Below are 27,328 nucleotides of genomic sequence, written 5' to 3'. Positions count from 1 at the left end.
TCAACCCATATTGCCACATGATCTGAAAATCCATCATACTTAATTCCTTTTTTATAACTTTAAATTATCGGATATTAAAAAATAATCAATTTCTGTCCTAATTTCATTCCTTTTATAGGTCCAGTAGTTATTCTGCCATACAGTTAACTTTCCACCTCTCAGAATTTCTTAACCATTTTAAAATCACAATTGCTCTTATTTTTCCTTAAATTACAATAAAAAAACCCACCACTATAATGTCCATATATACACAAACATATTCAAGAATATTTTTAAACATCATATCTCTCTCTTTTTTTTGCTACAAATGCGTATAAAGCTATAATTCTATGCACATATTTTTCCATATCACGTCTATTACCATAGTTTGGCCTAGTTCCACTATGGTTACATCTAATATTTTAACGCTTTCCTGACATAATATACATATGCCCGAACATGTTTCTTTCCCCATGTTCCAAACTACCACACCATTCCAAAGTTTTTCAGTTTGTATTCTTCCTTCCTCTGTTAATAATTTGATATCTTCTAAAACAATAATACCTGCATCTACTGCAGCACATCATTGTAATATACCTATGCTCCTTTTAAGATTTTTCATACTGCTCACATTTAAAGCTAATATTTTCAGCTTTTAAGAACAGTTAGTATAATAAAATGTTATCCCTTTCCTTTCATATTTTCTCTAAGCATTGTGTTTTTCAATTTTATTTTCCTTTCTTTTAACTCTTTCCCCTGTCAAATTATTTTTTTCTTACTGTGCACCAATCATCTTCTCCCTCACTTGCATTCATCTGTTTCTTTTTCCTTGTTACTTTCTTTAATTTCATGTTTAACCTCTTTTATCAGTTGCATCTTTTTGTACATTTTCTTAGGTTCATAGGTTCATACTAGGCTATCTGCCCTGGGGCATTTATAAGCCTAGCCCGATTGTGTTTGGCTTATGCCACCCCTTGATTTGAGTATACTGTGCCCTTTTTAAAGTTTAGTTTACTGTGCCTCTGTCTAATAGTGACACAGAAGTAATCCCCAGGACAAACCTACGATCCCCCTTCCACTCATCAAGATTCTTCTTGAAGAGAGTCAGTGAGGTACTCTGCCTAACATGAATTGGAATTCTATTCCAGAGTGAAGGGAGCCTCTGGGTTATGAATCTGTCCCTCCAGCATGTTCTATTTATTTCTGTGCTGAGGTTCAAGTCCCTTGAGCGCATGGCTCTAAGTTATTTAGATTTACTGAGGTGGAGCATGTCCATTAATTCTGGGTTGGACATAGCTTTATATGTCAGGCATAGATCGCCTCGGAGTAGGCGGTATGCAACTGAGTAGAGCTGGAGTTTTTTTTACCGAGCAGCATATGGCATCTGTTTGAGTCCGTTGATCCCCCTGGTGAGGTACTTTTGGGGTCTTTCTAATTGCTGCAGGTGTCGGGTAAGGTACATCCCAAAGGGGGCATTGTATTCTATGATGGGCCTGATGAGGGATGAATAAAGGGGCACGATTACCTCTCTTGATCTAGATGTGAATCCTTTCATGATGAGGTGGGCTATGTAGAAGGTCTTTCTAACCACTTTGGCAATGTGGTTGTCAAAGGAGAGATTGCTATCAACTTGGGTCCCCAGATCCCTAATTACTTTCTCTGTACTTAATGGGTTACCACCTATGTGGTAATTTGTGGGCACATTGTTTTTGCCAAGGGGTATGACTATACACTTTTTGGCATTTAACTTTAGACCATGGCTTTGGCACCAGTTATCCGTCTCTGCGAGACCTTTTTGAAGGATGTTTGTGTCAACTGGAGAGTCAATTATGGCACCCAGTTTGCAGTCATCTGTGAACTTGGTGAGCCATAGTCCTCCCACGTTGGCCTGTACCTCAGAAAAGTAAATACCGAACAAGAGAGGTCCCAGGACAGAACCTTGTGGGACGCCACTTGTGACTGGTTTCGAGTCTGACATGGTCCCAGCAACTCTGACTCTGTGGGTTCTGTCTTTGAGCCAGTTTGCTACCCATCTTGTGACATAGGGGTTTATATTTAGGCTGGATAGCTTATCTATGATGCCTGAGTGGGGTATTGTGTCAAATGCCTTTGCCAGGTCGAGATAGGCTGTGTGGACTACCTTCCCTTCATCTATGGCCTTGGTGACTGTTTTGAAGAAGTTGACCAGGTTCAAAAGGCAGGATCTGCCCTTGACAAAGCCAAATTGGGTAGGATCTAGTGTCTGTAGGTCCCTAATGTCTTTGATTATGAGTTCCATGATGATCCTCTCCATAGCCTTGCATACTAGGCTAGTCAGGCTTATGGGGCGATAGTTTCCAGGGTCCGCAGAGGTGCCACCTTTGTGGAGTGGGACCACTGTTGCTGTACGCCATTCTTTGGGCACATATCCTGTAGTGAGGCTGAGATTGTACATTTTACTTGAGGGATTTGTTCTTCTTGGAGTTCATGTAGGACACAACCCGGACACCATCTTGTCCCATGGAAGCAGTGTTTTTTGCTTTGGAGAGGGCGGCCTTCACCTGAGCATCAGAGATGTTTGAGAGGCTGCACTCTGCCGGGATAGATACTTGCTCTTTTGGGGGGGAGGGGGTGGAAAAGTTTGCACTGAACCTGTCTGCCAGGATATTGGCGGTCTGTGGGTTCAGTGTATTTTTTGTCGTTTAGAATCAACTCAGAACAAGTCTGGGAGCTGCATTCCAGGTTCCTAACATAACTGAAAAAAGCCTTATGATTGTTTTTAGTGTCCTGTGCAATTTTTCTCTCGAAGCTGGTCTTGGAGGATTTTATGAGGGATCATAATTTTTTGCTAGTACTGATCAGAGATGCCTTCCCTTTTAGGGATTTTGCTCTATCATGTAGTAGCTTCCTCCTTCTGTTGTACAGTTTATTTATGGCTGGGGTCCACCAGACTGGACGCCTGCCTTTGGATGATTGGGTCTTGATTTTGTTTGGGATAGCATGATCCATGCATTCCTGGAGATGTCCGTAGAATGCGTTTATATAGGATTCTGCAGTTTGGGCCGTAGTTTCCACTGGCTCTGGGGTCTTGAAGGATTCCACTTTGGTTTTGAGAAGTGTGAAGTTTGCTTTTGAGAAGTTTTTCACTGTGGTTTTCTGGGCTGGGGGTGGGGTCGGGATGTGGCTATCCTGTGAAATTAATTTATGGTCTGATCTTACCAATGAGGGATATACTTCTGGTATGGAGCATAGAGTCCTCATGTTGGTAATTATCAGGTCTAGTATGTTTTCCCCTCTTGTGGGAGTGGTGACTAGTTGTTCCATAACATTTGAGTTTATAAATTCCAGGAACCTTTGGGCTAAGGTGCTGGGGCTTGAGTAATGCTCCCAGTCTATGTTTGGGTAGTTGAAGTTGCCCACTATAATGGTGTTCGGAGAGATCTTCATGTTCTCCAATGTTTTCAGGAAAGCCGAGTGGGATTCCTGACTTTGAGAGGGTGGTCTGTAGGATGCTATAAACTGAAAAGCAGTCTTGCCCACTGTCAGTTGCATATGGATGGTCTCTGATACTTCGTGCAATGCCACTAACCTGGAGGTGTGGATATCCTTGATAAATATGGAAACTCCCCCTCCTTTTGTGGTTCGGTCTGGGTTTTGGGGTCGAAAAGCATGATATGAGGTATAACCTGGTAGTGCTGGGGTGCTCTCTGGAGCCTTGAACCAGGTTTCTGTCACTGCACAGATATCGATGTTCTCCATACTGAGGAGAGCTTCGAGTGCATGCATCTTGAGGTTAAGACTTCTGGCGTTTAGCAGCATTACCCTTAGTTTCTTGTTCCTTGTGCTGTCTATGGAGATGGGTTTGACTTTTTGAGCCTTGCCTAAAAAAGGCACTATGGGGGTGGCAAGAGCCTTTGCCAATATCCGAAAGCCCAGGGGTGACAGGTGCAAGCCGTCCCTAGCGAAGCAGTGTGGCTTGTCGAGCATGTCATCCCAGGCTGACAGACACTGGATCTCCTTTGAATGACACCAACATTTTAGCCAATTGTTAAAATCGATCATTTTGTCTTTATACTGTGGCATCATTCTAGGTGAGGGTAAGATGCTGCTCAAGGTCATGGTCATACCGGCCTGGGCTACATGATCAGAGAGCTCCTCTGTCTCTTTTCATGTAGTCGAGGGAGGTACATCTTTGGTCATTCATGCCAGCATGTACAATGACTGAGTCATATTTGTATTTGCTTTGGAGTGACCTGATTGCTTGCGTTATGTGGTGGATCTTAGCGCCCATCAGGCAGCTCACTGTGACCTTCTCTTTATTCAGCCTGGTGAGTGTGACGTGAGTGTGTCTGACAATAGAGTCACCTATTAGAAGAGTATCAGGTGTGTTATTCAGCCTTAAGGGCTGTGACTGCTTGCCACACTGACTTTTTGTTTTGGGGTAGCGTTTGCTTGGATGTCTGCTTTGGAGGTCTCTGTTGCTTAGGTAGATTTATATTTAGAGCCTCCGAGTATGTTTTTGTGTTTTTATGTGTTTGGTTCGCTGTTGTGGTGGGACTATGTGATACTGGAATTGTGTTGTGTGAGGTTACCTTCTCCTCCTGACCGGTTACACCAGTTTTGAGATGAGAGAGTTCAACCTCCAGTTTGGCAATATGGTTGTATCTCTCGCATATATTAGAACCTGTTTGGAGGAGGAGAGTGTTGTCCGTGTACATGAGACAGTTGTAGCATTGCCTCAAAATTCCCAGATTCACCAGCTGGACTGGAGAGGAAACCATTGACTGACCTTTGGACATGCTAGAGTAATATAGGGAACTGAATTAAAATGGACCAATAGGGGACAAGGTAATCGTAGAGAGTATGAGTAAGTATAACACATTCTACTATCTCTTTATTCTCTGTAACTTCATTTTCATTTTCTTGCACATTCATTTCAAACATTTTTTGCATTTTAAATCACATTCTTGCTTTATGCTGTTTTATCACATACCATCTTTTTTATCTCATTCATTGATTAAATGATCATTTTTCCCAAAAAATAACAAGTCTTTGGTTGACCCCTGTATTTCACAAAACTCCTATTACCATGAACATCAGTAATACTAGGTATATGCATAACATTATCATTTTCAGTATTACTCCACATTCCCATTCCCCAGTCCATAGTCCTATTTCATCATATAATTTTTTAAGTGTCCATTACTTCCTTACATATAGTTAAATGTTCTTTCACTTCTTCAGCTTCAACTTCAGTTCTAAACTGGATCATTATTCTTTTTTTTTTGTTTGTCTGTAAAAGGTTTGCACGACATATTCTGACCTTGTATAAATATTTTTATTTTGTTCATATGCACCCAAAAACATTTCCATGGCCTGCCCAGTCTCAAATATCAAGTCACAAAAAGTCTATTAATTAAAATTAATGCTTTTACCTCTTTTGCTTTGACACCTAGAGGTGCTATGACACAGTCACAAATCTTATACCTGTCCAAACTTTCTTCTTTTGTACAGCTCACACATACTGTATACTTTTATTTTTCTTTCTTCTTTGCTCCTTGTCCCACAGTTTGTGCATAAGTTTTTGTCTCTACTTTTTCTGGCACAGTCTGTTCTCCTTTTTCTTCTGTTTTCTGCATGATGTTACTCCATGAAATTGCTGTTCCACTTTCTGGTTCACTTTGGTTTATCATTTCTTCCAAATAATCATTCCGCAATCCTCCCGATTGGAGGGTTGTAATTATGCATTTCTCTGCGGTAACTGTCTCTTCTTCAATCTCCTCTGAAAGTTTTCCTCTGAATCCATCTCTTTTGCAGCTACAGTCTTCTTTTGTTCCAGTATCACTCTTTTTTTATGCACGCACAGCATCAGAAAAAACTTCTGGTAGCGATTCTACCATTTCAATTACATTTTCATCAACCTTCACTTCATTTTCAGCCAAAGCTGAATCAGCCATATTTTCTTCCTTTTCCTCCTGGCTGCCAATGCGCCTGGACAGGAAACAGGAAGTCAGGATGTGTAACACACATATCCTTCTCCCGACTACCAAGAATAGGGGAAGTCCCCTGGTGTCCTGTCCAAATTTTTGTTAGTAGTATAAATACCAACTCAAGTCTGTCCAGAAAAGAGGCTTCTAGCCTAGTGGTGGTAATGCGGTCAACAAACGATAAATAAGTAAAAATCTTACCAAAAAAAAAATATATATCTGCTGTGTCAGAATACCTCTTCTATCAGCTTATATGGGAGAATTAATGACCTGAACCAAAATACTTGTCAGTATACTTATGAAGATATTTTTGCCTTGAAAGTGGTATATTTTCCTGGCTTCATAGATAGGTACTAGGCTATTGGCCCAAGGGCCTAAGTAAGCCTAGCCAACAAGGTTCCCTGGCTTATGCCACCCAAGAAAGTTATTTTCCTGTGCCCCTGTCGAGCAGAGCCACAGAAGTGATCCCCGGGTTGTATTTCCTATTTCCCATCCACTCATCAAAATTTTTCTTGAAGAGTGCTAATGAAGAGCTTTGCTTGACATAAAAAGGTAGCTTGTTCCAGAGTATGGGAAGTCTGTAGGACAGGAATCTGTCCATCCAGCATGTCCTGTTTATTGTAATGACAAGGTTTAGGTCCCTAGAGCATGTAGCTCAGAGGGATTGGAATTTCTTTAGGTGTAGCATGTCCAACAACTCTGGGTTTGACATAGCTTTATATGTTAGGCAGAGATCACCTCGGAGTAGGCGATATGCTACGGAGTAAAGCTGGAGTTTTTTGAGACAGTCAGTGTAGGGCATCTGTTTGAAGCCAGTAATCCTCTTTGTGAGGTACTTCTGTGGCTTTTCCAGCTGCTGCAGATGTCTTGTGAGGTATGTTCCAAAAGGGGCATTGTACTCTATAATGGGTCTAATGAGTGTCGAGTAGAGGGGAACAATGACCTCTTTTTTCCTGTATGAGAACCCTTTTGTGATGAGGTATGCCATGTAGAAGGATTTGCTGACTACTGTGGTGTTGTGATTATCAAAGGAGAGACTACTGTCCACCTGGCTCCCAAGATCTCTTATCACACATTTGGCGTTACGTAGACTGCCGCCTATGTGGTAGTTCATGGGTACAGAATTTGGGGGATGACAATGCACTTCTTGGCATTGAGCTTGAGGCCATGGCTCTGACACCAGGCATCTGTCTCAGTGAGGCCTTTCTGTAGGATGTTTACATCATTTGGGGACTCTACTATGGCTCCTAGTTTACAGTCCCCTGTGAATTTCATTAGCCAAAGGCCTTCTGTGTTAGCCTGTACTTCAGAGAAGTAGATAACAAACAGTAGATAAACAGGAGAGGTCCTAGGACTGAACCCTGTGGTACCCCACTTGTCACTGGTTTGAAGTCAGATTTGGAGTATGCAAATTTTACAGTGTGGGTTCTGTTAGCGAGCCAGTTGGCAACCCATCTTATGACTTGGGGATTTATACCTAGTTTAGTGAGTTTAGCTATAATTGCAGAATGGGGGATGGTGTCAAAAGCCTTGGCGAGGTCAGGATAGGCTGTGTGAACCACCTTACCCTCGTCTACGTCTTTGGTGACTGCCTCAAAGAAGTTGATCAGGTTCAGGAGGCATGATCTGCCTTTCACAAACACGAACTGGGTGGGGTCCAGAGTTTGTTGGTTACTAGTGTCTTTGTTTATGCGTTCCATGGCTTTACAGACCAGGCTCGTCAGGCTAATAGGGCGATAGTTCTCGGGATCAATGGTGGCTCCCCCTTTGTGGAGTGGGATAATGTTGCTGTGCGCCATTCAGTGGGCACAAAGCCTGATGTGAGGCAATGATTGAACATGGTGCTTAGGTGGGGAGCCAGTTTGTTCTGAAGTTTGTGTAAAACGCAGCCCGGGATGTTGTCCAGTCCCATGGATGCTGTGTTTTTGGCTTTAGAGAGTGCAGCTTTTACCTGTGTAGTTGTGATTACAGGGACTCTGCATTCTTTCTGTATAGATATGGGCCCTTTAGGGGGTGAGAGAGGGGTAAAGTTAGCACTGAACCTATCTGCCAGGATGTTGGCAATATCAGTTGGTTCTGTAATTTTCATGCTGTTGTACTGTAACTCAGAGCAGATCTGGGTGTTGCCATTGAAATTCTTGACATAGCTGTAGAATGCTTTGTTGTTGTCTCTAGAATCAGTGTTGATTTTGTTTTCATAGTTAGCTTTGTAGGATCTTATAAGGGATCTCCGCTTCTTACTGAGGCTGACCAGGGAACTCCTCCACTCATGGGATTCTACTCTCTTTTGCAACAGTTTCTTCTTTCTGTTGTAGAGTTTGTTTATGGCATGGAACCACCAGATTTGCTTTCTTTTTTTGGAGCATAGCGTCTTGGTTCTGTTTGGGATAGCACGATCCATGCACTCGTGTTAGTGCTTATAGAGTGCATTTGTGTAGGATTCAGCAGTTGTAACTGTATTGTCCATCTGTATGGGTGTCATGAAGTTTGCCACTTCTATCTTAAGAAGCATGAAGTTGGCTTTGGAGAACTTTTTTACCATGGTTTCCTTAATGGGAGGTGGGGGCGGGATGTGGATATCTAGGGTGATTAGCTTATGGTCAGATCTGACCAACGAGGAGTTGACTTTAGGTGTGGAACATAAGTCACTCATGTTGGTAATAGCTAGGTCTAGAATATTGCTGCTCCTGGTGCGGGTGTGGATAAGTTGATCCAGGGCTTTGGAATTTATGAATTCCAGAAAGCGTTGAGTGAAGGAGTTGATACATGAGTAGTTTTCCCAGTTAATGGTGTTGTAGTTGAAATTGCCCATTATTAGGGTGTTTGGTTGAACCCTAATGTTTTCCAGTATATCAAGAAAAGAGGAGTGGGAATCCTGGGGCATGGAGAGGGATCTGAAGCAAGCTACAATTTGTATTGCAGTTTTTTCTCAGAGTTAGTTGCACTTGGATAACCGTGGATGCATTATCCTTATCAACTAGCCTGGAGGTGTGGATATCCTTAATGAATATGGACAGACCTCCGCCTTTGGTGTTCCGGTCCAGGTTAGGTGCCAAAAAGTGTGATATGAGTTATAGCCTGGCAATGCAGGGGTCACATCTAAAGCCTTGAACCAGGTCTCTGTCACTGCACAGATATTGATGTTTTCCATTTTAAGGAGTGCCTCAAGGGAGTGCATTTTGAGATTTAGACTTCTAGCATTGAGTAGCATTCCCTCAGTTTTTGCTTGCCTGTTCTTGTTACGGTGGTGAATTTGTCATTTGAACCTTGCCTAAAAAAGGCACTATAGGGCCTTATCTGGTATCCGGAATCTCAGGGGTGACAGGTGCAGGCCACCTCTGGCAAAGCATCGAGGTCTGTCACGTCAATGTCAGTATATTGCTGTTTTTAATAAAGCCTTGAATATGTACTTTGGCTTGGTTCTTTGCAGCGCTGATTGTTTTGGTTTAAGAAACCTGGTTTCGGGTTCACATGTGCAAATCTGCTCTCTACTGGTTTAAGATGTTTGTTTTAAAAAACATTTACTGCTATGCACAACTGATGAAACTGATAATGATAAATTTAACTCATAACATTTTTGTGTGTGTGTTTTTTTTTTTTTGGGGGGGGGGGGTAACTGATTAGGGCAAACAGGATCCATGAATATGGTGAACCTGCTGAGTTTTTCATGTTTTGGCCATCTTATTGACAAAACACACCCAATTAATTTCTTTACAGAAAACTAACTCTGGGAAACTACATGCTGGAGTCATTGCAGCAAGCATCATGAATGCCATTTCCCTCCTTTCAGCTGACTTGAATTGAATTTTTAAAATAATAAATGTAAACCCTTGAAGGTGACATATTGAGCAGCATGCAACAGGTTGTGTGCCATCTGCTTGCTGGTGAAAATCCCTTTTGTGTGCTCGCTTTCTTCAGTTGTTTCAAATTTAAATTCTAAATTGTGAAACTATAGTGGCTATATTTGTATATAGTTGCATATATTTTCATTGTCTCTCTCTCTCTCTCTCTCTCACTAATCTTTTCTCGCAGCAACCAACCAAATGCAGCCCCTGTTCTTCCCCTCCTACCCTCCAAGATAAGAGGCTGCTTACAGGTGTGGATGACAAAAACTGGGATAGCACATAATTTTTCCAGACTGGGAAACTGCACAGCTCAGCTCCAGTAGTGGCATCATCCTTGCCAAGTGTGGCTTTTCATCTTTATTGCAAGTCCCATGTCAAGTTTCAAAAGTGGGGCAACCAAAATATTGGCAGGTGACCTACATATAGGTTCACACATGCACCAACCCTTGCTACAGTATGCAAATGCATGGTTTGATGAGTTTTTGGACCCAGGCCTTCATGTAGCTTTGTTGCAACTCCCCTGTTGTACTTGGTGTCAGTATTACAGCAGCAGACTAGACTACCTCCCTCCCTTTACTCAGAATGGTAAACCTGGTGTCGGCTGCTCACCCTCACCTTCCCAGTCTAGTTTAACCAGTGAATAAGATGGCTGTTGACCCAAGTTATCTGGGTCATAGTCAAAGCTTTGTCCCTGTCTTGTAATACAATGTGTGTCTTTTTGATGAAGATATTTAAAACTAACTTTAATGTCTGGCTGGCATGGTGACTACACATTACACATAGTTTCTGTGGCACATTGATATAGTTATGGCCTTTGTTTCTTTTTTTTCTGATTGTTGTATAAAATCCTTTGTCTTTGAGCATTTTTTGTATTGCATTCTGTGTCTTCATAGCTAAATGATATTGTGGGCAATGTTCCTTTGCACATGATTTGAAGTTTAATACTTTATAGATTACTTATTAGGCTTTGTTCTTCCCAGTTTTCACACAGGTTATATTGAGGGATGCAAAAAAAAAAGCAAATGTTATAAAGGTTAGTTATGAATTATGCCTCTGACAGTTAAGCAAATTATCTAGTTGCTGCTCCAGTACTGTGTATATTGTAATTGTGGAAGTAGGACCGTTTGATCCCAGTGCAATTGGATACACTTTCATAAAATTCACATTTATTGTTTATGGGAAATATTTATTGGACGATTTAACCCCAATTAAATTTAATAAAAACATTTTACTGCTTAATATTTTGATTATGATTTTTACATAGGAATTTAATGTACTAAACATTTTAATTTGTAAATGTTTATTTAACATTTTATTTAATATCTAAATATAATTAATTTAATTAACAATAGTTTTTAACATGTTAACTATAAAATCAATCAGAAATTTTACATAGGAAGTTAACATATTTAACATTTTAAACCTTACAATCATAGGAAATTAATATTAATAATAATAATATTTTATGTTAATCAAATGCAAGTGTTTTAAATAGTTTTATATATATTAAAGTTAGCCCATTAAAAAATTGTCAGTTCTCTATGATTGTACCACGTTATAGACCAGTAATGTGAATAATATTTTGTTCTGTCTAATGATTCGTTATTTTCTGCTCAATTGTGTATGATTGTCATATGTTTTCGCTATTCATACTGAGTGTTATTAACTATTATAAAGCCTTGTTACAGATCTAGATATGGAATGTGTTAATGTAGGGGTCAAAACGTCCTGTACCCCGTAATTGCTTCTGAGTAAAGCTGACTTTGACCAGATGACCTGAGATTGATTAATGGCTGAGGTATTAGAAATATTAAGAAAGCTCTTTACTTAATGGGGAGCCAGGTGGCTTTTTGAATAATGATACCCTAGTTGCCCATCGGTTGCACCATTTATGCTTAACAGTCCCCAGGGCCGGGACTGACAAGTGGTGAATTGGGCAGGGGACGTGTCACAGAGGAGCCTGAATTATCACTGCTGGCCTTGCATGCCAGGGAGGATTTTTGGTATGCCCTAAATAGGTTGAAGTAGTGATGTCATACTGATCAGTTTATGCAAAATAAGCTTTCTATTCCCCTCAATTGCCATAATTTTTACCAGCAGTCTTTCTTGCAATTATGGCATATCCTCATCATTGGAGATGTCTTTATAATGCACATAAACCGTTTCCTTCCTCCTGCAGTTGGTTAGCAGCGAAAGTTGCTCTTTCCCAACCCTCCAGTATCTGAGCCATTAATGTTGATTTTCTTTTCTGTGGGTCATAATAAGCAATGGTTTTCCTTCCAATGAAATCAGTGTATGAATCTAAGAATTCTGTTTTCAGTTTTCTAGAGTAGAGTAGAACTGTGAGTGAAGCCGTATAAAGAGGTAGTGAGACCATATTCAAATGTAGAGCAATGACTGTTTTAGAGTTTGTAGAATTGTTAATAAGTTAAAATATGTGTGAAAGTTCTAGTTGCTGAATTACCTTCTGTTGTTGTAGTTCCTGTGGGGTTTGAATGTGACTTTCGGGAGTAGATAGCATTACTTTAGATTACTTCTTTTACATTAATTTCTAGTTTGTTTTGTGATAGCCCATCCCACAGGTTAGAAAAGTCAGATTGAAGTGAAAATTGTGGGAGCTGGCTAAGATTGTTATCAGCATACAATAGAAGGCTGTTGTGGGAAAGTCTGTTAGAAAAAAGAGAATAGGGCAGGTCAGAATACAGAGATGATGCATTTGGACAGAGTAGTTGTATTTGATATATGTGTGATGAAGGTGACAAACGTTTTGTTACTGAGGTAACTTTTAATAAAATGAACAGGCATTATTTGAAAAAACACAGGCAAATAATTTTTGGATTAGTAGAACATGGTTAACATTATCAAGTTTTTGTGAGAAACAAGAACAATTTCTCCTAGTAAAAGTTCTTGTTCTTTGCTTGATATGATATTGTTTAAGAGATAATGGAATAGCATTGATAGCGGTATATTTAGCTCTGAATACATGATGCCTGTTAATGTGGATGCCATAAGTTTGAATGTAATGAAGCATTTTTTAATGTGGCAGTTTTTCCAGAATTGTAGCTATTGGGCAAATGTTAGAAGCTGGTCTGTAGTCATTTGGTGAGGTTGAATGAACAGATTTAGTCAGTGGTACTCCGAGTGATTGTTTAAGGCTATGAGGAACTATGGTTATGTTGAGAGAGATTGAAAAAGAATTTACTAAGTATTTTGGCATGGTGCTGCAGGAAGTATGGATGTAGAGTGTGAACTGAAGAGTTATAGGTGAAGTGAGTTTGTTCACGGAGTTCTTTTACCTTCTTAGCAGATAAGGTTTTAAAGTAGAATGGTAGCTGCCTATTAAATTGTGAAATGAGGTGTATGAATTGTGTAAAGTGAGGACGGAAAATTCTGTGAAGTGTTATGGTAGGGGGTGAGGAAAATAATTGTTGAATATGGTTGATTATATAGGTAGTCATCCATGTGGGTACTCAACCCCTTCCCACAACCTAACCCTCTTATTTTGGCCATAACTTCCATTATAGCTGCTTCGTGGAGGATGAATTGTTGAATATTGCTGAAGAAGTTAAGTAAAAGGTATTACTAAATGCCATTAGAGTAATTTTTTCCTATACATATGTCAGAACACCTCTAAAAGCACACCTGGGAAACTAAAATGCAGTACTTCTAAAGTTACTTGTATAGAGTCTATTTTCTTCTATAGGCTGTTGTAGTCTGATAGTCTGTTATATAACTGTTTACCTCTTGCATTCATTACCTTATTCATCAGGTCATCTCCAAGAACTTACTGGTGATGATAATTTTGCATAGGTCAAAATGTGAATGAAATGTAAACAAAACATTTTTGTATAGTTTTTGTCCCTTTGTTTACTATCCTTTAAGTTTCCACTTGATCAGATATTACCCTGTCTGTGGGAGCCATCATCCAGACAACTGTGAGGATGCTTTATGCTTTTGTTGGCATTCTGGCATTGAGAGCTTTTTCATTTTATGGCCTAACCCCAACCCAGTGGTGATATGAGCAATTGCAATCACTATAGCAGCTTGCCTATGCCTCCCTTATCAGCACATGCATGCAGCCCCACACTTGCTTTGACAGGAGCTAATGCCACTGGACTGGGTAGCCACATACACATGTCCCTGCCACCAGCTATCCGCATCAGATGGGCCATCATTCTTTATCCAAGAACCTGTGATCAGAGCAATGGTACAAGCCATGCAGAAGTCACTACCTGCCTGAGCTGCTAGTTTGCTATTTGAATTTGGGTTTTCTGGGCTTTTGTTAGCGTGTCGTCCCTCTACACTACCATGACCAGATAAATAGGAGTTGATTGCATTAATAAGTTAATCAAACTGTCCTCAGTAATGCACTTTTACTTTATTATACCTTTTAATGAATATGTTTGCTTATTTATGATATCTCTGGTGCTTTTTTTGCATTGGCCACAGGTGAAAAGCTAGACAATTGTGGTAAACAAATTCATGCATGTACACGCATGTAGTGTCTGTGTTGAGTTATCAATATAAATTACCTTTGACATTAAGTATATCATACCCACACCATCATGTGTTTGATTAAAAAAAATAAATAAAAGTTCTTAAACTGACACATTCCCACTAGTTATAAATGTACTAATTCTGAGATGACACAGCAGTGGGAAAAATGACCCCTTACCCTACTGTCACTCAGCAAAACACTGTTAAGGCCATTCAGTAATACTATATGTGAAAGGTTCAAATCCTTTATTCCTGTTATGTGGGAGTGCAGTCTTCCGGTAGAATGCACCACTGATGTAAATTTTTTTTTTTGTACAAGACATCAATGGACTGCATACTGAAAAATTATAAGACTGTTTGCCCACCCCCAGACACACACACACATGTGTGTGTGTGTGTGTGTGTGTGTGTGTGTATGTATACACACACACCCACACATATACAATATGCTTGTATGTTATTTTTTCCAACATTTTTAGATGACATCATTCCCGGTTTTCATTCTTTCATTACATTCCGTTAATGTGCCTGACTTATTTATTAATGTATATTAATTGTTTAAGAAAACTAATTCTTGTCAGAAAGAACAGTCATGAGTGCATAGGATTTTAGATGCATAAAAAAGGCATGTTTTTGTGTCTGTTGTTTCTGCTGCTCTTTCATTAACTTTAAAGCATCCATCCATTTTCTAACCTTGTTTTTGTCATACCAGTTATAGTGTGTAGATGATGAGCAAGATAAATAGGCTTCCCTATCGCAAACAAACACTTTACAAATCATACTGTGGGATCCGCAGGCATTCCCAGGCATGCTGAGTCATATGTTCTGTCCATCATGTCCTAGGTCTTCTGCACAGTCTCTTTCCATTGAGCTGTAAATAGTATGCTTCCTTTTGGGGTGCACAGGATGCATTCTTCCAAGGTGACCAAGACACCTCACCTGGCTCTTCGCAACCCCGCCTTGAGTTTGTATTCATTTAAAGAACCTTTTTTCGTGATCTGATGTATATAAGATGAAAGCGTTAATCAAAATAAAGTTTATTTAAATGAATTCTAATTCAAGGCAACTTATTTAGAAGATCTGAAGGAAGTTAACGTGAAAGTTTGGAACTACCAGATATAAACTAAGGTTCACAATTCTTTCTAAGCCACAATCTGATCTCAAGCTTGCTCCCTTTAGTATATTTTGTCCAGTGCAGAGTGGAGTCTACTCTTTTCTGGGAAAGAACCAAGACTTCTGAATTGGGGTTTTTAAGTTTCACCCCACTTGATTCACACTTATCAGTGAATCACTCCGTTGCACGCTGACAATGCAAAACAGTGACATAATTTTTAGACAGCAGAGTTGCAACATTCACACTCCCAAACTCACTGTTCTTTGATAGCCAGTCCTTGAAAATCACAAACAGGAGAATGGAGTAGGACACACTATAAGTGAAGAATGTATTTGATTGAATATTCAGAGAATAGTTGTAACTCTCACTTCACAAATATAGAGATTGAGTGACATGTAAAAGCCCTGAGACCCCATACTGTTGTAGCATTTTCAACAAGACAATTTGGGGTACACTGCCTCATGTCTAAGCCCACAAAATACATATAGGCCATAGTGGACACTTTCAGTATGTCCGTTAGGACATAGACTTTGATCTACAGTGCATTAGCATATGATGTTAATTTGAGCACAGTATGCATGCTTTGGTGTAATTAGAGCATCATGAGCAAGTGATGTTCTGGGTTAGTGAGCATACAGGATCCCAAGTGTCAGTTTCTTTAGCTGAACTGTAAAGAATCAAAGTTACAGTATTCATAGTGAAGTGAATGTGTATAGTGTTAGTTTGAGGTAAACATTGCGTTCACAAGAGGAGCAAGACAAATATGGAATTTTTGTAGCCCTAAGAGCTGGAGACATTGTGAATTGCTTAGAAAGAGACAATTATTTGTCCAATGTAGACGTGAATAAAAAAAAGTTAGTTACAGTTTAAATATGTACAATGTTATAATGTAGTAAACACACATTTGGATAATTCTGCTGGTTCTGCATTTAACTGCACAAAGCAGATTGAGCAGAGATATTGTACATTTAATAAGATATACATGATAGCAGTTGCAATTGAGAAGATTTGTGCCAGATTAGAACTACAGAATTTCTGTAAAAAAAAAAAAAAAAAAAAAAAAAAAAAAGCACAGTGCCATAAAAGTTTTTGGCTCAAAACTTTTATTGGATGATCTTAGGTTACTGGGAGAGATGGTGCTAGTTTAGATAGGGCGAAGCAGAGAGACGTGTGTAAAACACACCCGTAGAACTGTCAGGAATTAATTATGTGTTCTGTTTGAGATGTGCAATTGAGTTTTGCTTGACAAGGAATAGGGATATGAAAGTAATGCTACATTTCAGGTAGTCATAAGTATTTGCTCTTGTAGTCAGTGCAATCATTAAGCATTTCATTTTATTTAAAAACTGAATAATTTGTCTTGTGCCACTTTAAATTTGAAACATAAGGGAAACTGTAGTCTTAAAGTTAGTAGGAAGCAAGATGATGATGCTTTTGTTAGTGTTCAGGATTGAGTGATAGCCTTTATACCATTTTTCTTGTAGGAGGAAACCGCTTTGAAGGTCCTTTTCTGCAACTGTGTGATTCTTTACAGCATGTAGTAATATGGTGTCATCAACCTACATATAGTCTATAATTGACCATGTGTTTATAGTCTGGAAAGTAATGGTTCTAGGATAGATCTCTGAGAAACTCCTTTGCTAGTGGCATATGATGAAGAAAGTTGACTTCCTCATCTTAATAATATGATGAAGAAAATTGACTTCTTCGTCTTAAAAAAAGTATTTGTCTTCCAGATAGATTTGAAAATGCTTTAGTTTGTGGGAGTGAAAGCTAAATGAGTTAAGCCTGTGTTATTAGCCCTGTAAAGCTTATCAAATCAAAAGCTTTGCAGAGACGCATGAACAAGTCTGTTATATCTTCTCCTATATTGTTTCATTTATGACTTCATTGTAGGAGAATAGTGCTGTATTTTCTAGAATAGCTTTTGTGAATCTATATTGATTATAGAATAATAGGTTGACTTTTGTTAAATAATGAGAGGGTTGTCAGATTATTCTCTCTAAAATTTTAACTGACATAGTTAGATTGGCAATATGCAGTGGGTCTGAAGTTATTAGCATAATTAGAAGGCTTCCCTTAATGTACTGGGATTTGTTGCTTCCAGATATTTGGAACTGTAGCTTTCCTAATACTTCTGTTTCCTGTATGACTGACTAGTATTGCTAGTGAATGAGCAACTAATTTAATAAATTTAGGTGGGAGAAAGTCATATTCTACTTACTGTAACAGCCATTCTACCAAAAAAATCAGGTGGAGGTGTTTTGATGGGGATTGAAGATAATTATGAGACCTGTGATTATTACATGTTCAGTGATAACACTAGTACTATAAATTGTGTAACTGTGACAATAAAGACAACTCTGAAACATATAACAATTGCTGGAGTAAATAGACCACCAAAGTCAATTGCTGATGACCTAGAGGAATTCATACATTTTTTACATGAAACACAGGAGGAAAGAATAATGGCTGAGCACTTCAATTTACCAGAAACAGACTGAAATAATATTGATTCAACAACATTAGTAAGGAAATTATTTACAGCATATGTTCAGGAACAACAATTGCTTCGGATTATAAAAAACTACCAGGGAATGAAATATATGAGATAGTGTGTTCCTAAAGAAATTACTGTTACAAAGTCAAGTTTTACCACTGTTGGTGTGCAGTGATCATGGGGTTATAATGGTTAATTTGTTGCTTAATATTTCTGGCAAACTGAAATCTAAACCAGTGCACAGAACATCAATTATAGATCCTAGGCAAGCAAAACAGTCACTCTATAAAACTAACTAGAATGATATGGAAAAACTGCAGCTGGAATGTGGAAAGTTTTGAAAGAGAAATTGTTAGAGTGCAAAAAAATCAAAAAAAATTTTAAGATCAGGATTTAGGCATACAAGGGAGATATATTTCCATAAGAACAAGATACCTGATTAAGGTGAGAGACAAAAATATAAGAAAGTGAAGAGTGGTCAAACTGCAGCTTTGAAATAAACCGACTGGACAAACAAATTAAGCATAGTGTGAGACAAGATCAAGAAAATTTTGAAGAAAAGTTATATAAAGATATTGATCATAATAGGAAACCTTTTTATAGATACACAAAATGTGGAAGGAGTATACAAATTGATAAACTGTGTGTAGATTTTAAAATTTATTCTCAGGCGCAACAGATTTTAGATATATTTACAAAATGTTATGCGACCACAAAGGGGGGTGATACGTTGTCCTACTGATATCCAGATAACCATAGAAACTGAAATCAAATTAGATTATACTGATGAACTGTGCAAACTAGATACAAACAAAGCATAGGGAGGGGACAGAATTAATAATAATCTGAGAACACTTCAGCAAGAACTTACAGTACCATTATATCTCTTAATTTCAAGGTTGTATAAATATGTGGAGGTTCCTCACGATTGGAGCTATGTGCTTATTAAACCTGTCCTTAAGGGAAAGGGGAGTAGGACAAATCCAGAGTCGTATAGATCCTTAAGTCTACTTTCATTTTGTAAAAAAATAATAGAGATGGTAATATTGTATAAGTTATTGTCAGAACTGGATAGGTTGGGACTTGAAACCATATATCAGCATGAGTATGTTGAAAATAGATCTATTACTACCTGTAAAATGATGTTCTATAACAATATAATAGTTATGAATGAAAAATTGTGCTGTGATGTAATTTATATAGATTTAACTTCACCATTTGAGAGGGTCGTACACAAAATACTGATCAGTAAATTAGAATAACTAGGTATCGATGTACTCTTGATAAGATGAATAGCTGCATGGCTTACAAATAGGACATGGCAAGTATCATACAGCAATTGGACAAGTGAAATTCTTGGTTGCATTCAGGGTGTCCCACAGGTCTCTGTCCTAGGCCCTTACTTGTTTAGACTGTAGCTTTCAGATCTAAGCTTTTCATCTGAGCTGTTCTATAGTTTGTATGAAGATGACCTGAAAGTGGTTAAACTGATTACATGTGTTACACATAAGGCATGTCTGCAGAAGTTGACTAAGTAGACCATTTAGGCACAGGAGAATGATATGTTGATTAATACATCAAAAATGAAGCATATTAGATGTGTGCGACATAAATTGAAAGGTGACTATTTAATACAGCACACAGTGATTGCAAGTGTAGATTAATTTAAGGACCTGGGTATATGGGTAAATCCAGCTTTGAGTTTTTTGAATGTCAACCAATTGGTTAATGATACTTACAGAACTATAGGTTGTATAAAAAGATGTATAACGTTTAGGAAATCAGAACTGATGAAGTCATTGTTTGTTAGTTGCATTAAACCCAAACTTGAGTATGGAATAACAATATGGAAACCTTATAAGAAAACCTTATAAAAAAACAAGCATGAGTAACGAGTATAGCAGCAATATCCCAAAGTTATACATGGATGTGGAAATTTAAGTTATTATGAGAGTCTAAAATAGGAGGTCTTGTTCATGTATATAGGGCATTCAAGGACAGCCATCTCTGGGAATGTTTGGGGTTATAAAAAAGAACTAGAGAATCATCAGACAACCTATGTAGAAGATTCAATGAGTCAAAATGGACAGATGATAAAATCAGCAAAAGAAGAGAACTATTGCTGGAACTTGAATTAATTCATTCTCAAGTCTTGATGAGTACCTTCACAAGGTGGACCCTGTTTTTCACAAAATCTCACCAAGATGACACTGATATATAGACTGTATTTTACATAGCATGTATTATGGACAGAAGTAGGTTAAAAAATAAAGAAGATAGCTGGATGCGCAAGTCTCAGGATAAAAAAAAAGTGCCCAATCCTGGTAGGTCCACTGGTACCAGGAGTGGTAAAAAATGACAGTGTAGAATACTCAAGACCTGGAAATATTCTTACAATGGGGCTAGGCCAGGCCACTTCTCGTAGCAGGAAGTAGCAGTCCACAAAAACTGATAGACCAAAAAAAGAGCCATACAGACGATAGATGATAAAGTGGACTGTTGAGGATAAGAAAGAAATTATGTATTGTTACTATTATGCAAGAAGCCCAGAATTTCCAGACAAAAGATATACAAAAAGATTGAGAGAAATTAAAGGAGAGAAAAATACTTCCACAAGCAAAACTGACAGAAGCTTCAAATAAAAAATTGTGTTCATTAATACAACACATCCGTGAAAAACAGTATATGGACCAAGAAACCTTGTGCCATTTGGAAAAAGAAGCGACTGAGGAAGTGCAAAAAATTTAAAGAACAAAATTTAGAGATGTTTGAAGGGTATAAAAAATAAATATGGACATGGGAAAGAGAGATATAATATGGTGCAATATTTATGCAAAGGAGAAAGCCACATTAATTAACACAAAAAAGGCAGCCCCAAAAATAGATATTCAAAGAGAAATATAGGCAGCGGCATCCAGATGCGAAAAATTTCACAATAAAAAAAAAAAAAATAAGATCACAAAGGGGGAATGTAGAACAGAAGACTAATCAAGTAAAAGTTAAAAAAAAAATAGAAGCTGAAGTTGTGGAATATTTGTGAAGTGAAGGATTCAGTGTAGAAAGTCTACCACAGGTCATTTCATAGCATGATGGAACAACTAGTCTTCAAAACAAGGAGAAACAAGAGGAACAGGAGTCATCTAAAGAAGAGAGATGGACATGGGAAAGAAAGAGAGATTTAAAATGGTGCAATATTTATGCAAAGGAGAAAGCAAAACTAATCAATGTAAAAAGAGCAGCACCAAAGATATTTGAAGAGAAATACAGGCAAAGATCTGCCATGGGATATGGAAAATTTTGCAGTACAAGAGATGATTAGTAATAGAGAAGTTAAAGAAACAGAAACTGAGGTTATGGATTACCTGCAAAGTGAAGGATTTAGTGTAGAAAATTTAACTCAGATAACACAACAGTATAGAGCAGTGGACACCCAAATTAAGGAGAAACCAGTGGAGCAGGAAGCATCTAATCAGTTGATATATGAAGATACTTTGGAGTATTCCGTAGGAAACCAGTACAAAGGTTCAGTTGGAGCTGTACAGCAAAGGAAAGATCCGGAAACCTCTGGCAACTCCAACACAGTCAATGCTGTGGAGTGATAGGCCAGTGAGTTCCCATATGAAAGAGCATTAGATGACACGGGGTGAAGTTGAAGAGAACGAGGCACAGGAAGAAGCTCTAGAATTTTCTGTACAATGCCAGCAGGAAATGGCGAACAAAGAATGTGCCCTCAGAAGAAAATGATCTAAGAGAAGAGTTACTTGATTTAATAGAGATGGATAGACATATTAAGATCAGTGAAAGAAATTGACTGCAGAAGGTCAATAAAACCCAAAAAGTTAGACGTTTGATAAAACAAATGAATACAGTAATTAGGACTGTCCATAGAGATTCATGCGTTATAACAGAAGTAAATAGTATTCATTACTGTGCAGTAAAATTAATAACAGATCAACTTCTACCACAAGAACACAGGATACTAAGGAATGGACGGGGAGAAATCGAATGCCATCATAGAAGTATTGAATAGGGAAAACTATAATGCAATTAAGACAAGAAGTGTCATTGTTAGAAGAGTATAGAAGAGGGAACAGATGACAAAATTACTGAGAAAGATAGACATGATAAAAGCAATGTGTAGTATTATAATGGATCAGGATTTATCATGCACTATCGCAAATAATAAACTAAAAATATCAGCACAGACAGAAAAACTTAGAAGATGCACAGATGGAAAAGTACAAAATAAGCAATTTATTGATGACCCAAAAAAGTTTTATAGAGAATTGGGAAACAAGGTAAAAGGAATTGAAAGACCACCAAAAATGAAGAAATAGATATATTTTAGAGACGTATTTATGAAGATCCTGTGGAACATAAATATGCAAAATGGACAGAAGAAGAAAAAGAAAGAATAAGAAGTTCAAATGTACAGGATATGAAATGGGATGAAATAACAGCCAGAGAGACTGAAACAAAGTTAAGAAAAGCCTCTAAATGGAATACCGTAGGCCCAGATGCAGTACCTAACTTTCGGCTAAAAGTATTATCATCTTTGCATGACGATTTAGACAAGAGTAAGAACTATTTATATGTGCACTTGAACAGACACCAGCTTGGCTAACACAGGAAAAACAAGCTGCAATATACTCTAAAAAATTATAGACCAATAACTTGCCTTCCAATGACATAAAAACTATACACTGGAACTGATGCCGACAGAGTTTACAGTCATTTAGAAGAAAACTCAATTATGGCAGTAGAACAAAAGGTTAATAAAAGAAAGTCATATGGAACAAAGGATCATTTGTTGTTAGTCATAGTGGAGAACTGTAAAAAGGGGTAAAATCTAAGTTTGCCATGGATGGACTACAAAAAAAAAAAAAACATTTGATAGTATCCCACATTCATGGATTAAAGAGTGCTTAAAATGTACAGGTTACACCCTACACTGCTACTAAACTACATCAAAGAACTTGAGCAAGAGGGAGTGTATAAATGTTTGGGAAATTATGAAGGATAAACAGTACAACATGAGCAAATGTGAATAAAACTCAGGAAGGAATATTTTAGAAGACTTAAATTAATCCTGAAAACAGCATTGACATCTAGGAATAAAGTTCAAGCTATAAACTAGTTTGCTCTTCCTGTCCTAAATTACAGTTTTGGAGTGACTGACTGGCCCAAAAAGTTGTTGGATATATTTGACAGGAAAACAATAAGGATGTTTCATGCTCATCAAATGATTTATAAAAATCAGTGCCTACCAAGATTATATATGCCCTGTTCCGAAGGAGGTATGGGCATCCTTGAAATTGATTACATGTACAGATCTGCAGTCATGGGACTGCATACATATTTTCTGACCTCACAGGACCCAAACATTGTGAAACATGAGCAGAATAAATGTAACATGACATCCCATCTTTGTCTAGAAGCATATCGGCATCAAGCAGGAATGGAAATCATACCATAAGTAGATAAAAATCAGGCAGCAAACTGAATGCACAAAAAAAAGAATATATGGTGAAGCATCTTATGAGAAGGCAAGAAATGTGGAAAATGCATTGATAGTTGCAAGTATAGGAAACCCTTGGAGCAGTCTCATGTTGATCAGGATTGAACGCAAGAATTGTTAAGGAGTGGTGAATTTAAACCAAAAGATGAAAGGTTAATATTGGAGGCTCAAGATAGTGAACCATGTACACGTTGGTTTACAAACTCCTTTGAATACGTGGGAGAAACAGAAAAATGTAGATTTTGCAAAACAGAATTGGAAACAGTTGCACATCTTGTTGCTGGTTGTGATATACTAATGCCAGAAGGACTGCATACTGAACGGCATTAGCAATATTGTTGCATTGGGGATTTTGGAAACATTATAATATTGAAGTAGCTGAAAAACACTGGAAACAAAAGCTACATCATCATAGAAAATTATGAAGTTTACTGTATATCACATGGGATCATCCATTACTAACATTTCAAAAATAGATGCAAGAAAACCAGATATAGTAGTCCATAAAAAAAAGATAAAAGTAAGCTTATTGAAATCGCTATACCCAGTAACTACAGTGTCTTATGTACAGAGAGACACAAAGTCATAAAGTACCAGCATTTGCAGGCAGAGACGAGGGCAATCTGGATATAGATACCCAGACAGTTCCAGTAGTAGTAGGAGCAACGGGTCTTAAAGAATTTACAGTTGTATTTAGTTATATTACCAATATATGTAACTCCATACAAACTGCACATGGAGTTATTACTGACCATTGTGGGTGCTGTGAAGAGCACTTTTGGCTAACACTGAAGATTGAAACAATACTAATTTCATGAACTTTGATTATACCTTGACTTAGGAATGGACTCCATTCCCGTCATGTTATTAAAAACCCAAAACACTTCAATAAATTAAAAAAAGATTCTATAGGAATGAGAAATGCACTAATTGGTTCTCTGAGAGAGCAGCTAAACCATGAAAGAGACTACCAAATTTCATTAAAGCAAGTACTAGTTCATATATTTTTAAGAACAGCCTGGACACTTACTATGGGGAGCAAGTGTTTTGGTGTATTGGCAGGCTAGAAGGGCATTAATGCCCATGCTTGAAATATTTGTATGTATGTATGCATGTGTATGTAGTTGAGCCAGTACTTATTTTTTTTTTTTACTGTATGTATACTGACCTCACTGAGAAGAGGTTGTGTTGAGGAGTGTGTCTGAATGTCAGTGGGCAAAAATGGAATTGATGTCAAGGATTATGTTTTCAAAGTAGATTTCTAGTAATTCTGCAGTTTCATTCTCAACTTTATGTGATGATGTAGAAGGGGTTTTGGGGTTTGCCTTTTTAGAAGTTTATTGAAGAAACTGCATAAGTTTCTTAGAGGCTTTAAGATGGGGGTAGGTTAAAGGAAGGTGTTTTTGTGCACCTTTATGGATTTTTACATGTATTTTTGCGATTCTGTTCTGCTCGAAGTTTTCCTGCTGAGGTTTTGAACAGGATCCACTTTTTAGGTCATGGACATAGTCAAGACTTTGTGTTTTTGACTTACACAGCTTTATAGATGAAACTGTTTTGGAGATAGGTGTTGAACTCATCCCATACAGAATCCTTGGCTAGGTTTTCCTTGACAGTCTCACTACATGTTTAGCTTTCTTGGATCTGTATAGTCACTGCTGTGGCTGTCTGACTTAACTCACCACTAGTGGTGACCAGTTGACAGTTTAGCAACTTTCTTGATCCAAATATCCAGAAGGGTGTACATTATTAGGTCTTATAACAGTGCCAACAATTCCATTGTTGACCTTCGGCTATGGGTGCTGTGGTACCAACTGCTCATATGACGATCCTTGTGTTTGACTAGTGTTGCTTATGGACAGCTGGCTAGTACAGAAAATTAAATGCAGTTCACTAATCATCTTTGGATAGGGCAAGCCTTTATGCCCAGTCAATGCCCTCTGGGTATGTTCATCATTCTCTCTGTGAACATTGAAGTTTTCCAACTGAACTAAAGAATCAGTGGATGTTCTTCATATTGATAACTTCTGCAGTAGCTTAGGCTAGATGGGCTGTATTCTGCAAGGATATAACAGCCGTCCAGCTTCCAAAGCTTCAGGGCTCCTTTCTTAAGCCTAAACCATTAGTCAGCTTGACTAAAAAGATAGGTTTGGGCACCTAGCCCTTCAGAGCACACTCCTGTGACACTTCTGAGGATCGATGGTTGGCATGTGTTATTCCTTTGCCGGCCAAATAAGATGTCCTGACTGATATCGGTGTTGCAGTATTCCAATCATGTGACTTATCTCCGCTGATGACTGGCCAGGGTACCAAAACTTAACCTTCACTAGGCTGTACATCCGACATATAGGGGTATATGCATGAATGTATGAGCGTAGAGCCAGAGACAGTCTTGCAACGAGCCTGAACACAGGTCATGTATCCATGGAACTGATCAAGTAATAATGTTACGAAGCACATTTTCAATGTTCTGAGTTTTCAATGTTTTGGGTTTTCAGTGTTATGAATTTTCAATGTTATGGTCACAATGTTATAAATTCAACGTTATGAAATTTCAGTGAAGAAGACCCACATATACCAATATCTAGCGATCTATCATCCACACACACACACACACACACTTTTGAGGTGTCTACTTTTAAAGCTTGTAAGTTTCAAAACTTCAAATTTCTTATGGTTGAGACCATAAGATCCAAGTTATAAAACTTCGAACTGTATAAGTGCAGATCACTGTACAGTGTGGAATGGAAAATTTACCATTTTCCTCGTGGTAGTGCAATCTTGGCATTGGTATACTTAATAAGCAGGGGGAGTAGGGTGTGCAGGGAGGCTTGCTCCCCTACAAGAATGTAAAAAAAAAAATTTTTTTTTCAAAGTTTCAAAACTTCGATCTTATGGTCTCACCCATAACAAATTTGAAGTTTTGAAAGTTGAAAGTTCCAGCTTTAAAAGTAGACCTGTGTGTGTGTGTGTGTATATATGTATATATATATATATATATATATATATATATATATGTATAAAGTATATATACATATTTATATATTTTCCCTCATTTTACTTTCTCCAAGTCTTTTGGGTTTCTAACACCATGACCACTGGAATGGACCCCATTCCTAAGTCAAAGTACAATTAAAAGTTTATCAAATTAGTATTGTTTCAGTCTTTGTTGTTTAGCTAGAAATGTTCTTTGCAGCACCCGCAATGTGCCCAGAATTGACTCCAGCAATTCATATGGAGTTACATGTATTGGTAACTTTTTTAAGTATGATTGCAAATTATTTTTTTCTAAGTGCATACTACTATTGGTACTGTCTGGATATCCTTCTTCCACATTGCCCTAGTCTCAGCCTGTAAATCCTGGTATTTTATGACTTTTTGTCTCTGTACATAAAACACTGTAGTCAATGGTGTAGCAATTTCAGTGATCAATGCTACTTTTGTCTTTTTTTTCTTGCATTACTATATCTGGTTTTCTTGCACTTATTTTTTGAACTGTTGGTGATGGCGGATCCCATGTGATATAAATTCATAATTTTCTATAATGCTTTGTGGCTGATATTTCCAATGCTTTTCAGCTACTTTAATATTATAATGTTTGCACAATCCTCAGTGCAGCAGTCTTGTCACATTATTATGCCTTTCAATATACAGTCCTTCTGCCATTAATGTATCACACCCAGCAACAAGATGTGTGATTGTTTCCAGTTCTGTTTTTACAAAACCTGCATTTGCCTGTTTCTCCCACATGTTCAGTAGACTTTGTAAACTGACGTGTACGCAGTCCACTATCCTGGGCTGTCAATATTAACATTTGGTCTTTTGGTTTAAATTTACCTCTCCTTAACCACTCCAGACTTCGATCCTGATCAACATGGGGTTGTTTTAAGATTTTTATGCACCTGCAGC

At 38.0% G+C, this 27,328-nt stretch overlaps 1 protein-coding gene across 1 annotated transcript in view; it reads left to right on the top strand.

Annotated features, from left to right (window-relative positions):
• Positions 1-27,328, top strand: part of TUT4 (terminal uridylyl transferase 4) — a 3,240,181-nt gene that overhangs the window by 1,046,533 nt on the left and 2,166,320 nt on the right. The gene's annotated exons all lie outside the window — the stretch shown is intronic.

The sequence above is a fragment of the Protopterus annectens genome, chromosome 10.part0 (genome assembly GCF_019279795.1).
Source record: "Protopterus annectens isolate FY-2018-M chromosome 10.part0, PAN1.0, whole genome shotgun sequence".
Taxonomy (NCBI): domain Eukaryota; kingdom Metazoa; phylum Chordata; order Ceratodontiformes; family Protopteridae; genus Protopterus; species Protopterus annectens.
Note: the sequence above shows the minus strand (reverse complement) of the source record. Positions and strands in the feature narration are given on the sequence as shown.